General features: G+C 46.8%; 1 long non-coding RNA gene across 2 annotated transcripts in view; it reads right to left on the reverse strand.

Moving 5' to 3' along the window:
- Positions 1 to 3,135: 3,135 nt before the first annotated feature.
- LOC146862464 (uncharacterized) overlaps positions 3,136 to 17,562 on the reverse strand; it is a 135,463-nt gene continuing 121,036 nt past the window's right edge. For both annotated transcript variants that reach the window (XR_014978455.1, XR_014978456.1), the window contains exon 3: positions 3,136 to 3,544. This is a non-coding gene — a long non-coding RNA (uncharacterized LOC146862464). The remainder of the gene's footprint in view (positions 3,545 to 17,562) is intronic.

Raw genomic sequence — 17,562 nt, forward strand, 5'->3', positions numbered from 1 at the left:
GGGGTGTCACCTTCAACTTCCTGAAAGGCCAGTCCTGTCTCACAGCAGCCAACAACACCATCAATCAGAACACCGACAACAACAGCAAAAGAAGGACTGGACCCAACCTCTGCATTTTATTGGTTTTAATTGGCAGGGCTCAAGTCCAGTGCAGAGGCGATGTCAAAACAGGTGGAGCGAGTGGCACCACCAATGACCATCCACAGGATGTTCCAGGAGTATCTGGATGATCGAAAAGTCTATGTGGATCAAAATCCATTGATGTATTGATATGGGAAGATGCGCCAATGACCAGAGCTCAGCAGGCTGGCAATAAAGTATCTGGCCTGTCCTTACGCCAGTGTCTCTGCTAAACGTGTGTTCAGTGCAGCTGGTGCGATCGTCACAGTGAGAAGGACCAGTCTCTCACCTCAAAATGTGGAGAGATTGACTATGACCAAAATGAACCAGCATTTTATATGACACAATTACACCATTCCTGAAACAGCAGCACAGGAGGAGGAAGATGGTGATTCGTCCGAAATGTGTTAGCCGACCAACTTCTGGGAGAACCACCTGAGTTTGAGGACTAACTCTACTTCCCAGACTAAGTGTGCTGGTGCCCCCATTGAACTTTTCAAGTTTTCTCGTTGAACTCAGATTTTCTTTGCAAATGTTTTTTTTTTTTTAAATTAGCTAGGGGAACATTATTATTTTTGTGTCAGATTTACGCTGTCCCATATTCTTTATATGAGTCACATATACATTGCTGGATTGCAGTTGGACCAGTGTGCATTGAAGAAGCTTCCACAATTCCTTAATGACATTTGGGACTATGCATGCCCCCTCGCTTGCCTATTGCCTAATGCCTATCCCTTTTTGCATCACTTAGTACTAGAATGGCTGCCCCATAAAGTAATTTATTATATACAGGACCGCCTGCCAATGCCAAATTCCAATGTGTTGCCTGCATCACAGACGATTGAATACCCATTATATGAACTACCCATGCTTGCCTTGGATTGAATGAGGTAGGTGATGATGATCATCCATTTCACACTTGGCCAGATTTTGCAGGGGTGCTCTCCTTTTTGCTGGTTCTTGAGACAGAAGAACAGTCAATTTAGTTATCAAACAAAAACCTATGCAAAATACTGCAATTCTGTTTTATTATCTACTTGTTCTTCAACAGCAGTGCTTTGCACTCTATGTCTATCTTACTCTGGTCCTCCCGATTAATGATGAGGATGATGACTGGTCTGTTTTTGGACAGGTACAGGGCTACTCGCAGTCACTCTGGACTGGAGGAGTATCATGGAAGAAGAACTCCCTGCAGGACTGGGAGCTGCAGGACTACCTCATCAACACACAGCAAGAAGCAAGAAGTTATCGAGTATCGCCTTCAGTTCAAATTTAAACCAAAAGTCTAAGACCTAGTTCTACTTAGCTATTTGGAATAGAAAGAGGTGTGCTTGTGAAATGCTGCTCTGTGTGTGTGTGTTGACCTTGCGGCAAAAGTGAAACTCTGAGTGCCCCATCTTGTTTTTTAAATTTGTTTTTGTTCTGCCTCTGAGTCTTCTTATCTTGATACACTCCTCGACTCTAAAATACAGTTTCTCATTTACAGTCTGCAGGCCTTCTTCTAGTCTCCTTCACGAACGAAAGGTGAAAGCTAGATGAGCGCAACAGCACTCCTGCTTACATACTGAACCAGTGCAGAGAGGCCACAAAGAGTGGGCATTCCTGAGGATGCACCACCCAATTTTGCAATACAGTATGATTATTCTTTTTACAATCATATTAACTAAGAGAAGTGGGTGAGTGGGTTCACTCCCTAACGTAGAAGACAGAACATTTGGATATATGGTAAATTGGGTAATGGCAGAAGGACTTTTTGCAATGCATGCATCTGTACTCTGTCATACTCATTCCTTTGTTTCCGTCTAACAACAGATTGATGGCGAATGATGTGCTACTGCTTATTGCCCAGATGAATGTTGGCCTTGTGTTGTAGTGTTTGTCTTTGTCAACACTTTGCCCAAATCCCTTTACTCATCCATTCATCAACCCCCTAACCCTCTTCCCCCAGCTGTGTTATTTATTGAGCTGTGGCTTAAAATAAATTACACCATCAGTGGATCACACACTTGGTAGGGCGGATGTGGTGAAAGCAACACAAACTTGCTGTAGAATCTTCGAAGCAGTGGCCCACACCAGCCCATTACCAACCCACTAATTAAAAATGATCCCTAGTTGTTTAGATATAGAATGAAGAACCTCAGACGTCAGCCTAATCATTACTAACCGTAAAGCCTAACCTAAGCTTGTCAACTCCAGACTTTGAGTACATTTTTGATAACTTGTGAACTTCACAAATAATAGTGCCAGTTCCATATTAGCAAAAAATTACTAGTATTGCTATTTTTTTCTATTTTAGAATAATACAGGCATTCTCGTTGTGTCATCACCATCTCGTACTACTCAGGACGTGTCAATTGTTTGTAAATCTTTGATAAATATATATAACCCACTTACTCATTCTTTCTACTTTCATTTAGTTGCCTACAGTGGATAATCATTGATCAATCATTCAGAACAATCCTACAGTTGGATATCACCTGGGTGGAACTGGAAGTGAGACCTCACTTGTGAAGTTGTGATGCCTCCCCTGTTATTGTTGCATGTATATTCAGGTAAGACAACTAGTATGGCTGTAATTTAACGTAATAAGAAATACATTTACTGATACTGTTTTTATCTAGATAGTTCAGAACCTCGACACAATATAGCCTAAGTCATCTCATCATGGCAACATTCCCCAAAATGGTCAAGATAGTTAGAGAAGTATAAGCCTAGACGCTATAACTACGTGCTACGATATTGCTAGTCTTAAGTTACAAGCACATAAACAGGCTATATAAAACTACTTGAAGGCAGCAGTGCAAAGTAAAAGTAAAATAAACTATTTTAAGCATACATTTAAATTATAAAAAATATTTTCCCCCTTTATTTATTTACAAATCAACCCACTCTCTCCAGTCAAACAAAATTCCCACCCCTCTCCCACACAAAGCTGACCTTAGCCCCAAAACTCAAAATGTTCATCAAAGTCTCACACCCAACTCCCTTCCCACCCTCTCTATCCAGCCCCAACAAACAACAAGTCCCTCCCACCAAAACAAAATAATAAAAAAGGGTTAGAACAGGGCATCATGGATGTCAGTCCAGAGCTGGTCCATGCGCTGCTCCATTGTGGTGAGCCGGCCCTCGATAGTGTCCAGCGACTGCACGATGTGGCACAGCAATGGCCTGTTGCCATTCTGGTGGGGGGTGACAGCAGTTGGCTGGTTGCAGCGGTGGCGATGGGAGGGCCAGAAGGCTGGAGGCTGAGGGGAACCGGCTGCCATGGGGCCCGGGAGCAGAGCATTGATCTCCTCCTCCTCTTCTTCCTCTTCCAGGACCACCAGCCACCAGTATTCAAGGTGGATATGCTCCAGCCACTGCTGCCGCCAATGGGCCACTCTCTCCTGCCTGTTGGGTGGTCCGGCTGGACCAGCAGGAGCAGCTATATAGAGAAAAACAAAAAAGGCAAATTGTAAATAATTCTCTTTGCAAACAATTGTTTTAAATAACAGTGTGGCACGGTAGCAGTACATTGCTTGCCCCCTATGATTAGGGATTAGGAAAACCACCTGGCCAATTTTTGTTTTCTTTTACCCACACGTGTTGCCAAACATCAAAAAGCAGTGACAGTGTGGCAGAAAAGTAACAGGTACACTGGCAGAGAATAACACCACAGGATTAAAAAACAGTGATTGGATAATTTCTTTCTTCTAAATACTTTTCAAGTAACTGTAATAAACAGAGCCAGACACTTTTAGTTGTAAAATAAATGACTTCTCATTGATGAGTACAGCATTATGAACTATTGTGGAGTACAAGTTGTGTTTGGTGGTAAAATAATGAAGCCATGCTCATTGCTAGCCAGTGCCTCTGCTAGTTTGCTACTGGCTGCAGCTGTAGTTGACAATTAGCTACTTCCAATGGCCCTTTGCTCCCCCAAATGCATTTCTCTTTCTACCCTGTCTCCAAAGAGGATGATGAATAATAAATAAGACTACGTCAGTCACACACCTCATGTATGAAATGCAGATATTAATATGTTAGCCTATCTGCTGTAATTAGACGTTGGGAAAAATGAATGTAATGGACTGCACTACAGGTAAAGGCACGGATTATTTAGATTTCATTTGGCACATTCATCACTGTGTATCCCATATGCCAAACTTCATATCAAATCATGCATTTATTCTTACTTTACTCTGTGGCCACCCGCCACCATGTTTTCACACAAATTCATGCACCGGGCAAGTACCAAGGAAAGGGAACTTTATTTTTTCTACTGCAGGGGGTAGGGTAGAGGGATTAGACAGGTAGGGTAGAGCTTTTTTCCCTGTATAATAAAGGGGCCACTACACTGATTATCGATTCATCATCTTTGGCGTATTCCCTCGCAGTTCAATTCAAAAGGGAAAAATGTGAACAAGTGTAAATTAATCTGGTATGGGAATCCATGATATATATTCTGAAACCACTTCACATGGGTATCGCATGATTAAATGTGGCACATGCCAAGAATGGCCCACCCACCCTTTCACTCATATACAATTTCCTTTCTTTTAAGTTGCCTTCTGTTCTTTCATGTGTCCCTCAAGCCATCAACATGCCTTATGTGAGATTTTGCTGCATTAACAGACAGTGGCGGCTGGTGGAATTTTAAAGCGGTGATCGTATGCAGAACGAATCAACGTATGCGAGCGAGCGCATCAAGCAATCCCAACGGCAATAAGGGGGGTACGGGGTTTTTCCCCCGTGAAGATTTTGTTTTAAAATTGGCATCTTTTGGTGCGATTTTCAGTACTATTGCTGTGATAAACGGACTTAAAATTCAGTTCTTTTAGGCATTCATAAAAGAAAACTCAGACATTGTTTCAGAGAATTTCTGGGTGTCCAAGCAAGTCTGACTTCTAAAGAGGGCTAGGGTACTAAGCAAGACTGGTTTGGCTTTACCCTTTCCAATAGAAAACACATAACATAGGTGCATAATGGTCTACAAAGAAACACACTTGTAATTTTGTTCCTACCGGAAATGCAGGCTGGCCACTTCCTTTTCTGCATTAGCTATTCAATGTTTTCAATGTTGATTGCCCGGTAATTTTATGTCATATTAAATAACTACAAGTGTAAGAAATATCCATTCGAGACAAACATTACATTTTTAGGAAGTTAACAAAAGCTTTGCATTTTTGAGCAAGGCAATTTTGCAAAATAAAAAATTTAGTAAATATTGTACTTAAAATAGTTCATATAGCGCTCTGAAGCCCTTGGGTCCATCAGTATCTGAGAAAACCACTAAATAAAAATACGTTATGAAATGAGTCTAGTATGCATTGCTTATAATATAAGAAATATCCATTAAAAATCTTTCATTTATTTTAGAAAGACGCAACAAAAACTTTATATGTATACGCAGGTTAGGTATAATTGTTGAAAAATAGAACTTTTTACTTTATTTTTAAATACTTTGCATGCCACACTCAGACCCTTGTGCATGTCAGTACAGTAGAAAATGGTCACATAAAAATAAATTATGAAAACAAATAAATGTACATTTTAAGAAATATCCCTTCAAAACCAATATGATATTTGTAAACCGAAACAAAATGATTTTAAATAATAATATGTAAATAGTTTGCATGCCACTCTCAGGTCCCTTTGTGCCTGTCAGCCAGCACAGCAGTAAACAGTTAAATAAAAAGAAATTATGAAAATAAATAAATGTACATTTTAAGAAATATGATATTTTTAAACACAATTAAAAAAAATAATATTATTTAAATACTTTGCATGTCAATCTCAGGTTCTTGTGCCTGTCAGTACAGTAGAAAATGGCTATATAAAAATAAATTAGAAAAATAACTAAATGCTGTACATTTAAAGAAATATACCCTTAAATATACCCTCAAAACCAACATATTTTTAAACACTAACAACAAAAATATTTTAAATAATAATAAAATATGTAAACAAATATATATAAATTCACATATAGATAAACACACATATATAAATACATATCAACTGTACAGGAGTTGTATGAATATTAAATGGAATGAGTAAATTGCCAACAGTACTTCCTAATGTTATCAAACAAAACAAACCGAGCAATAAACACCTGAAACTATGATCACACATCAGATTAGTATTTTCTATTTATATAGAAAGTTTGCTCGACGCTCTTTAATATGAAGAAACTTTTTGATTGTTCTTTTGTTGAATTCTGGTATTTCCTTTATTAGCTCTTTTTCCATTGATAGCATTGCCAATGCTTTAAGTCTAGCTTCAGTCATTGTGTTTCGCAAAAACATTTTTTCCCTCTTTAGGTGCCGATTCCCATCCTGTAAAACCCGGGTACGAATGGTCGTACGGAGCGTTTTCTCCGTCCGACTCGTACCGGGGAAAACCACCTTACAAACCCGCGAGTATGATTCGTACAGAAATAGCATTTCCGTACGAGTCGTACAAAACACCGACCGGCTAAAAAATACCCACAATTCCGATCCGGGACATCGCGTACGTGACGTCCAGACGGAGTCAGGCAGCGTTTTACGGACCAGCAAGTACGATCCGTGCCCACGTCACTCCGCACTGCTCATTTTTAACGACAGCCAAAAACTCCCGGGAAATTGAGGACGACGCGAAGAAGGAGCACCGGTACGCGACGGACAGCCATGGACCCCATCCTACGTGTCATCCCGGCCCTCCTAGCCTACGACCTGGTGCACAGAAACCGACGCAGACGCCGCAGAAGGTCAGAACAACACCCAGGGGCAAAGGGGGAGGGGGCGAGGGGCAGGAAACATAACCCCCACCCAATGTAAAACATATATATCCTGCACATAAATTACCTCCATGGTCTGGTCACTTCGGGGGGCGTGTCCACCAATCCCACGTACTGCCACAACGGAAGTGGACGTGGACGCGTACCCGTCACCACTACAATGGTGGTACGGCCCGTACCCATGCCCCCCAGAGCATGGGTACGGGCCGTACCACCATTGTAGTGGTGATGTAGGGGTACGCATGGTATGGACCGTACCCACGCTCTGAGGGCATGGGTACGGGCCGTACCACGTGTACCCCTACGTCACCACTACAATGGTGGTACGGACCGTACCCACGCTCTGGGGGGCATGGGTACGGGCCGTACCACCATTGTAGTGGTGACGTAGAGGTTCACGTGGTACAGACCGTACCCACACTCTGAGGGCATGGGTACAGGCTGTACAACGCGTACCCCTACGTCACCACTACAATGGTGGTACGGACCGTACCCACGCTCTGGGGGGGTGGGTACGGGCCGTACCACCATTGTAGTGGTGACGTAGGGGTACGCGTGGTACGGACCGTACCCACGCCCCCCAGAGCGTGGGTACAGCCCGTACCACCATTGTAGTGGTGATGTAGGGGCACCAGGGTACGGACCGTACACACCCTATGAATGCAGGGGTACGGTCCGTCTCACCCGTACCCCTATGGCACCAGTACATTATGGATACAAGGCATACACACGCCACAAATGTCAGACTACGGCCTGGTGCAGCATATTAGCAGTAAATTTGGGGGGGGGTGTATGCCCAGGACAGCAGTGTACTGCACCAAGAGGGTGGGTGGGTGGGTGGGTGGCTGCAGAGGACTCCCAGCAGTGGACAGACATATGAGGGGTGGGTGCAGAGGACTCCCAGCAGTGTCCAGACATATGAGGAGTGGGTGCATATCACTACCAGCAGTGGACAGAGACGTAGGAGGGGTGGGTGCAGAGTATTCCCAGCAGTGGACAGACATATGAGGGGTGGGTGCAGAGTATTCCCAGCAGTGGACAGACATATGAGGGGTGGGTGCAGAGGACTCCCAGCAGTGGACAGAGATGTATGAGGGGTGGGTGCAGAGGATTCCAAGCAGTGTCCAGACATATGAGGGGTGGGTGCAGAGGACTCCCAGCAGTGTCCAGGCATATGAGGGGTGAGTGCAGAGGACTCCCAGCAGTGGACATATATATGAGGAGTGGGTGCATAGCACTACCAGCAGTGGACAGAGACATGGGGGTGTGTACATCATCCTCAGATGACCACAACTCCATGGGTGTATGAACGCATCCCCAATGTGCGACTATATTGAGAGTGACATAACAACACATCACTGACAGCAGTGTCCCACTCCCATGAGGATGTATGTCTTTCCCCCACTGCATGACACACCACATGTGGGTGTGAGGACAGATGACACATGCATACCCACCCCTGGCGGATGCAGCACAATACACACACTGAGATCATGTCACAAGACTGTATAGTTATGTTAAAGCCTACTAAACTAAGAGAGCCAAAGGGAACACACACTGTCACGCACATTCCAGGACTGATAGGAATGTACAGGTGCTGGGACAGCCACCAAGTTGTTGTCTCCCATGGAAGGAATAGGGTGGACTTCCCACAGATACAATGCCCACAATTGTGAGTCAGGTGAACAAATACCCTGCAGAACAAGTACCATATGTGTGCCAGGCTGGGAGTACACACATGCATAGTGCGGAAAAGCGACAATTTCTACAAGAAGGCATGGCAACATACTCTATACACAAGTACAGTGATTACCAAGGATGGCACAGACGATGCAGCCGGAGACATTGATGAGCAGGCATGGCCATAGTTGAAGGGATCCGTCACCCACAAAGGAAATGTAGACACAGGTCAGCACAACAATTGTGCAACTCCCTGCAGGGAAGATGTCAGGTGCCACAGAGGAAGGAACACTCCTTGGGACAATGTCTCCAAACACAAAGAGCATACACGACCAAACATTCTTTCCAGAGACCTTGTGATGGCACGCAGATACCAGGGTCCCCCCCATGAGCAGCAGACTACAACATTTCCCAGACATCTAACACATGATCACAACACCAACTCATGGAGCATCCGCACCAACATCAATACCTGAAAACCAATCGTGGTCAAAGGAAAAACAAAATGCTTTATTCAGCATTAAATTAAAAGGTATAAAAGGACAATATTTACAAAGGCCATAGGCCAGTCCAGATGCGAAGTCCTGGGGGGACACATGTCCACGCGTCTCCCCGAGCTTGCCTGCACATACTAAACCTCTGGTTCAGCGACTGGGGGGGGGCATCATGTGGGGAAGGAGCAGGGACCGCAGGGACAGGAGGGGGAAGTGTAGGTGTTGTGGGTGCAGGGACGGATGACTCCACCACATGGTGTGGGGCAGCACCAAAGGTGGAGGTTAGCATGGCGCTGCACACGTCCGCAAGCTCGTCCAGCGTCTCCCCTGCAACCGAAGGAACCACAGGCCCCAAGGAGGGGGGGGTCGGAGGGATGGGTTGCAGCGCTACTGGGGGAGGTGGTGGACGGCGGGGGGGACTCAACTACCCTACCCGTGGAGTGCCTTGCCCATTTGTGTGATGGTGAACCAGTGGGGCTGAGGCCCAGCACAGCCAAGTATGTCTCCTTCTCAGACTGTGGGGCGGGGGAGCCAAGGGGAGTGGCATTGGAGGGACTGGGGAGTGAGGCATGCGGACTTGGACTGTGGCTGCGTGTCTGCCTGTGTGCCCTAGACCCAGTGGGTGTGCCTTCTTCCCCCTGAGGGTGGGTGACAGGAGGTGTGCGCTTGCCCTTCCCTGTTGGTGTGCTGCCTGTGTCTGGTGGGGTGCGTGGCTGGGAATGTCTGTGTGTGCTTGGGACAGGCATGGGAGTGGGAAGTGTGGATGGTGCAGGGGTAGGGGGGGATGAAGCGCTGCAAGATACTCACTTCTCCCGTCAGTGACGAGTCCATGGACCTCAGCAACATCCGTTGGTCAGACATCGCTGATGACATGCCCTCCATGTACGACACCATCTGTGTCAGCAGTCTGGTGTGGCCATGGAGGACAGTCAGGATCGATGTCTGCCCAACCTGCAACTGCCGCTGAATGTCCACAGACTCGGCAGTGAGGGCAGCAGGGGAGACAGGGGCAGTGGGTGCGGTGCCTGGCACGAAGGAGACACGTTGTTGCCCTACACGGACAGAAGGGACCCGAGCAACTGGGAGGGCGGTGATGGGAATGGAGGGGGCGGTGACAGCTGTTGGAGCAGCCTCCGCCCCCTCAGGGAGCTCAGCCTCGGACCCGTCAGCGTCGTAGTCGGTGTTGGTACTAGACAGGTCCTCCGCCTGACTCCCCTCACCCTCCGTGCCACTTGATTCCGCCGACTCCCCAGCAGTGGTGGCACCGGTGCTCGATCCCTCCTCCTGGTCCATGCAGGTGTCTGGGATTACAAAAAGAGAAAGTTTATGCTGTTCCTCTATTAAAGAGTTAATAGAATCAAAGAGAAGGCTGGATGCAACTGAGTCCACCGTGTGTCCATGGTTGGTAATCCATTTGTTGGATAATAATGCCCTCACACACCCTTTCAGGTGTCATGCTTCATCATATGGGCTGCTCCTCGTCGGGCCGGCGGTGCAATGCCTGACGGGCTCCCTCAAAAAAGGGGCACTTTGTCGGAGATCTTCTATCCAACTGCCGTATGGTGAAGTGCGGGTGTGGGGGCCTAAATGGTGTAGATGTGTATAAGTGATATAAAACAGGGTTGGGAGTGCCTGGTAGGAATCAATTTTATTCTGAGGGCCTCCTTCCCTGATTAAAAATGTGTGTGTGTAGCACTCGTCAGAGTATAATGTCTCGTGTAAGAGTGTCTATATTAATAATTAATGGTCAACATGTTTCTCGCATAGAGTTAATACACTCGCGATTCGTCAGGACCTAGAAAAAACAACTATCTACAATTGGAAGGCTATAACTAAAATCCTATTGGTTATGAAGTACATAGCAAGTCAGGTGTCTCTTGACTAAAATACCTGTTAGTATCTGGAGCTACCCTATTCAGTAATGGTCCAGACCACAACAGTACTCGGTGGATTGCGCATAAGCAAAAGTTCCTCAGTAAGTAGGAGTTTTACTTGCTCAAGCTTTTCCTTATGACCTACCCTCTCCACCGTGCAGGTGTCTACCTCGGTGTCCCCCGATGATGCTGTGTGCAAGGTGAAGAGACATGAAATAATCAGTCACCTGTGTACATCTGACACATGAGTCCAAACAAAATAGGTCACAGTGCATATCAGGAAATGCATCATGAGTAACATCTAGAATACTCCGCACATATGTAAGCCAGGCACTCCCCAGTTGGTTCACCCACCATGCCACCTGAAAAAATGAACATCAGGACACAACAGCAAATAACTCGATATCCAATTATACTGAGAAGCTAGTGTCTGTGAACAGTGGAGCACAGCCAGACTATGAAGGCATGCCACCTCTTGTTCACTGTGAAAGAAACAGTATTGGTGCACCCAAGGCCAAATAACAGACGCCAATGCTGAAGGTGTCCCCACACTCAGAGACCTGTGAGTACTTTGCAAACCCTAAAGAAATACATTGTAATCCCTTGGGAATCACAACACTTTACACAATCGACATGTTGGGAATGTGTGAATGTGCCACTTTTAGAACAGAACACACATGTGCCTGGATAACAGAAGTCACACAAGGAGGTGCACAAAAAACTACTTTTACACAGTCATTGTATGAGCTGCCAGCCTAATGCAAATAAGCCACTGTTAAGAAGAAATGTGGTATCAGGAAGTACATATACATGGCACCACGGTGGTCTGGATGACTTGACACCCGTAAGTTGGTATCAGCAACAACCGAGGACTAACCCAAATGCAACCACACTGTGGAAACATGTATATGCATAATCTCTAATCAATTTTATTACAGAACTGTGCCTTTGTTTTAAATGTGCCAGCGTGTCCCCTAAAAGTGTAAAGGTGGTTTCTTGTGCACTTCCTTGGGAGACATCTGTCATGCAGGCACATTATTGTCCTTCACAACAAAAAATCAAAGTCAAGGATATAAACAATTGGGACATGTTGACAAGTGTAGTCAGTGCCAAGGTACAAGACATCTTGACTAACAACTTGAATCATGCCACCTGTCACATGGCCATCCGTACCATGATGACACAGTTGGCAACACATCTGACCCACTACCTGTCATGTGGAGTGGCACACATGTCCAGACACAGGACAATGCATTAGCTAATGGCCCTGCAATTGTGTCGGAATAAGGAGCACCTGCACTGAGGAGACACCCTCATGGGAACCAAGAATGTCCACACAGATGTCAACACACACAGACCAAACTATGTAGCATCTGGAGCACACACCGGTGCCAAAAATGGATGAGCAGGAAACATGTCTTTTAACTTTTGCCACATGCTGCAAAGCACAAACATTACACCCTGCACAACATGCCTGGGTCACTGCACGTTGAGTGTCTGTCCAGACAATTATCACACACAGGTCAGACCTGGCAAGGAGACATAAGGTTTGGACATGTAGGCCTTGCCTGCACAAACCCCCCCTACCTGAGACAATGTGATTGAGACAGAGCAAGTAGTTACACCTCTTAATCTGGGATTACTAAAATGTGCATCAAGAACTCCTAAATGTACTCAACATCACCTCGTGAGGCTGATCACACATATTTGCGACAAACAACCATCAACAGATAGTTGTACATAGACACACAGGCACTGGCCAGTGTGAGGATGCACAAGCCTAATGGGGTCACCATGGACAGTGGACACATGTATCACACTTTACGTAAATACAAATGAGGGCATGGAACAATGCCACAGAGGCCAACCTATGCTGAACACACAGTGAATGGGCACAGTGTTTGATGCCACACATGTTTCTTAGGAAAAGGTGTCTCAGGGGACTGTAGTGGGCACACTGCTCCATGGTCCTGGGATGATCTGACTGTAACAGGAGCAACCGTCCCGGCACTATGCATATCTTCCACTCATGCACATCATGTCTGAGGCCACTAAATCGGTCATGGATGCTGCAAGTCTGTTTATTTGAAACCTCACACTCCTATGTTGAGACTCAGGACAGTGCCAACAATTATGGACCCCCAAATGAGTGAACAGGACAGGGCACAGGCAAGGTACCAACACATGTCACAGACCACCCCCACCCATGATGCTGAAATCAGTGTGCACCTTGATTAACTTGCAGCCTAGATGACCATGTGCAATAGTGATTACACACAGACCAGGGAACACATGTCAAGGAGGGGAAGGGAGGAAGAACAGCACCGGGTGACATGGGGGAACAGGATATGCACTGCACATATAAACCCTGGCAGTGTATTCAGGTGACTGAGCACTTCCAAAAGCTGGTGACACACAACAAACACACATGTACCTACCCCCTTCCTGCTGCTGTCTCTCCTGTAACCGCCTATCCATCTCAGGGAAGACCACCACCAGGACACGCTTCATTTGGTGGGTCAGGCGCCGGTGCCCGCTGTGGGGGCGTGGTGGTGAGTCTCCCAGCAGGACCTGGGCGATCCTCCTGGTCCAGCACCGGATGTCCTGCCAGCGTTTCCTCACTTGGGGCAGGCGCCGACTGCGACCCTCCACCGTATTCACGGCCCTGATGGCCCTCTTCCAAATTCTCCCCTTCTGGTAGGCGGTTACCTGTGAGGATGACAAAGTGAGACTACATCGCTACACCTGCTCCATGTCACGGAGACACACATTTTAACATCTTTGATTTGTTGAACAGGGCATAGTATGCTGCCAACTAATAGCACCTTTGTCATAGGGACATTCGCCTCTGTGTAAGGGCCAATGCACTACATGGCATTGAAAGTACACAGGTGGCATGAGGGGTTCGACACACTCCCTGATCATGGCACACACTGTGAATCACAAGCAACACAAGGCTGATGGACAGCACCTCCAAGCAGTCACATGCCCCAGGCCACTGATGCAACCTCAGCAGAGTACACACACACACACAGGCACAGATCATTCACCTGCCATTGGCAACAGCGCATACAAACCTCACTCTGCACATGTGCTACTTTCCTGGGGGGTGTCACAGGCATGGGGCTAGCCCAGCAAGTCAGACACACAGCACAGCTTACTTCTCACATCAGATGGGTAGAGCAGTTGCCTCCTCCATGCAGCTGTGGTGCAACACTCCACAGAGACACTCACCCACATGACAAGGAACATTCACACACATCAATGTCCAGGGGGCGTACACATCATTTAGACACTCTCACCACAGCTCCACTCAACTAACACACATCTGTGGGTACAGTCACCTGTCACACCGGGGGGACCACTGATTCACCTCAGGACTATAGAACAAGAATGCCCAAGAGGATTAGCCACGCTGAATGTGCCATGCACCATGCAGTGAATGTCACAGTAAGCACAATGAAAGTGAGGAGTGCACACATGAACCACATCATGCTCTGCATGAGAGACATAAGCCATTCCCCCCCCCTGGGACCCACTCTAAACAACATTGCATATCTGTCACACCTGGACACAATGCCAGAAGTGACAGTCACAAACAAAGGGGCACAGTCAAAGGTAGTGGAGTCAGCACTCACCTGCTCCCCTGGTCTACAAACAGGCTGGGGTACTGTGGGAGGATGACGTCCAGCAACGCCTCATTCTCTTCCTGTGTGAATGGCTGGGCCCTCTCAACAGACCTTGACATGGTGCCAGAGGAAGACAAGACAGCAGCAGTGGTGTCGACTGACATGTTGTGTAGGCAAGTGCCCTCTCAGGGATTCTGCCTGACTTATATCTGCCTTGCTGGCCTATTTCATTTACAGGAGTACAGAGTGATTGGTCAGACTCATTTGCATCCTACGTTTCCTCCAATCCCTTTAAACATACACCAGTGACAGCATTAGCATCTTTCAAATTAGCAGCAGCATGTCAAGTCAACAACCACTTTGCAACAATGTATAATGTGGCCAACTGCTTTTTCCAGCCCACATGATGGAAAAATTTGATTTTGAAACTCGGTATCCATGACAACCAGCATGCATTTAGGCCCTAATACTTGTCCCTTATGTGTCCCCTTTGTAATTTTCAAATCCCCACACAGGTACGGTGCGTTTCACACGTACCCCTAGGGCACCACTACTATAGTGATACGGCCCGTACACGCGTGTGTACGGGTTGTAACCCTATAGTAGTGTTGGCGTAGGTGTACGCCATAGTGATACGACCCATACACGCGCATGTACGGGTCGTATCCCTATAGTAGTGTTGGAGTAGGTGTACGCCATAGTGATACGACCCGTACACGCGCGTGTGCGGGTCGTATCCCTATATTAGTGTTGGCGTAGGTGTACGCCATAGTGATACGACCCATACACGCGCGTGTACGGGTTGTATCCCTATAGTAGTGTTGCCGTAGGTGTACGCCATAGTGATACGGCCCGTACACGCGTGTGTAGGGGTCGTATCCCTAAAGTAGTATTGGCGTAGGTGTACGCCATAGTGATACGACCCGTACACACGCGTTTACGGGCCGTATCACTATGGCGTACACCTACGGCAACACTACTATGGGGATAGGACCAGTGTGTACATGTACGTGTACGCTCAGTATGCACACCTAGGTGTACACACTGGTCGTACACGTACGTGTACTACCGTAGTACACGTATGTGTACACACTGGTTGTACACGTACGCGTGTACGGTCCGTACACACACGCATACTCCTACCCAAACCCAATATAGTGATACGACCGTACACACGCCCTCAGAGCATGTGTACGGTGCGTTTCACAGCTTACACTGGTGATAGGAGGCGCACACGAAAGGAATGGAGGTGTCAGACTCGCACAAGGCTGTACATCAAGTCATTGTCAGTGCAGTCCTTCATGTGCAGGGCCTAGGTGTGTCAGGCAGTGATGTGGCACATGTCTCCTCATGTTTTAGCACAATAGATGTCTGGTGACCTGTGTACACATGTCATGTGTGATGGGGCACTATGTTGCACACTTCCCCTTCACAATTTGCACATGTCTGCATGTAGTACAAACGTGTCAAGCACTGCATCACTGGTATGGCACAGTCCCCAACACCCGCAACTGTTCCCTGATGCCAGGTACACGGATAATTACACCTGACATCTAACTACCAGCGTGCCACGATGTGACTATGTCATGTGTGTGTCATGTGTTCCCATGAGCTTGCTGTTGGTGTTCCGTCAACTGCATCTGCTGTTGCTGCATCCAACATGTGTCTGTGTGTAGATGGGCATGGCACACAATTACGCACACCATGCCTCATGTGGAATCCCACGTAATGTGTGTCTGTATGCATCGAACATGGTATTTTGACCTGAGGACATATCTGCGTTGTCTCAATGTCTGTGTTATCAGTTTTGACATGTACCCCTTCATGGCAATGTGTGTGATCTGTACTTTTTAAATGACATGTGACCTGTGCGTCTAGCTTGCCGCAAGCTGTCTGAATGAGATAACATCCTTCAAATGCAGATATGTGGATGTATGTCACTCCTGTAATGTGTCTGGCTTTTAACTTACACTGGCCCACAGCTAGTTTCATGGCATGTCATGTAGACCTTGACAATCAACGTTTGTAGCTGGCTCTTCGTAGGAGTATCACCTGGCTGGCATACATGTCCTGGATGTATTCCACAGACCAGACTCTGTATTTAGCAGATGTGTATTAGATGTTGAACATGTGTTGTAATGTACTCAATCTTCGTTATTCCTTCCAAATTTCTGCAGGGCACCGCCTCTCCCCCGACTAATGCCAGACTTGGGTGCCATGAGGGAACGTGACTGCATACGCCGTTACAGATTCACCCAATAGTTAATTGTGGACCTGACAAACAGGCTGGCACCACACCTCCAACCGCGACACAGTTATCCTACTGCGCTGACCCCCAAGATGAAGGTGATGGCAGCCCTACATTTTTTTGCCACCGGTACGTTTCAATTCAGCATAGCTGATGTGGGTGGCATGTCACAGACCATGTTCAGCCGTGTCCTGCATGATGTTTTAGAAGCCATGTTGGAGCACCTGGATGAATTCATCCATTTTCCAACTCGTGAGCAGTTGACAGGTATCAAGGGTGAGTTCTATGCCCTGGGAGGGATGCCCCATGTAATTGGGTCCATTGATGGGACACATGTGGGTTTGGTACCACCACAGGCACAGGAGGTAGCCTATCGAAACCAAAAACATTATCACTCCATTAATGCCCTTGTGGTGTGTCTACCTAACATGCTGATTTCCCATGTCTGTGCACGTTTTCCAGGGTCAGCACACGATGCCTACTTCATGAGGCGTAGCAGGGTGCCAGAAATGAACGAGCATGTCTTGTTGGTGGGTATACTCTGTTTGTCCTGTATTTAGCGGTATCTTTGTATGTTACAGCATCTCCTGACCCACTTCTTTACATGATGTTTCCATGTAGGGGACTCTGGCTATCCCAACATGCCATGGCTGATGACGCCTCTCCGCAACCCCAGAACAGCTGCAGATCACCGTTACAACAATGCCCATGGGCAGACCAGGCGAGTGATTGAGAGGACATTTGGCCTCCTGAAGAG

This window comes from Triturus cristatus, chromosome 2_2 (assembly GCF_964204655.1).
Source record: "Triturus cristatus chromosome 2_2, aTriCri1.1, whole genome shotgun sequence".
In the NCBI taxonomy this organism is placed as follows: Eukaryota; Metazoa; Chordata; class Amphibia; order Caudata; family Salamandridae; genus Triturus; species Triturus cristatus.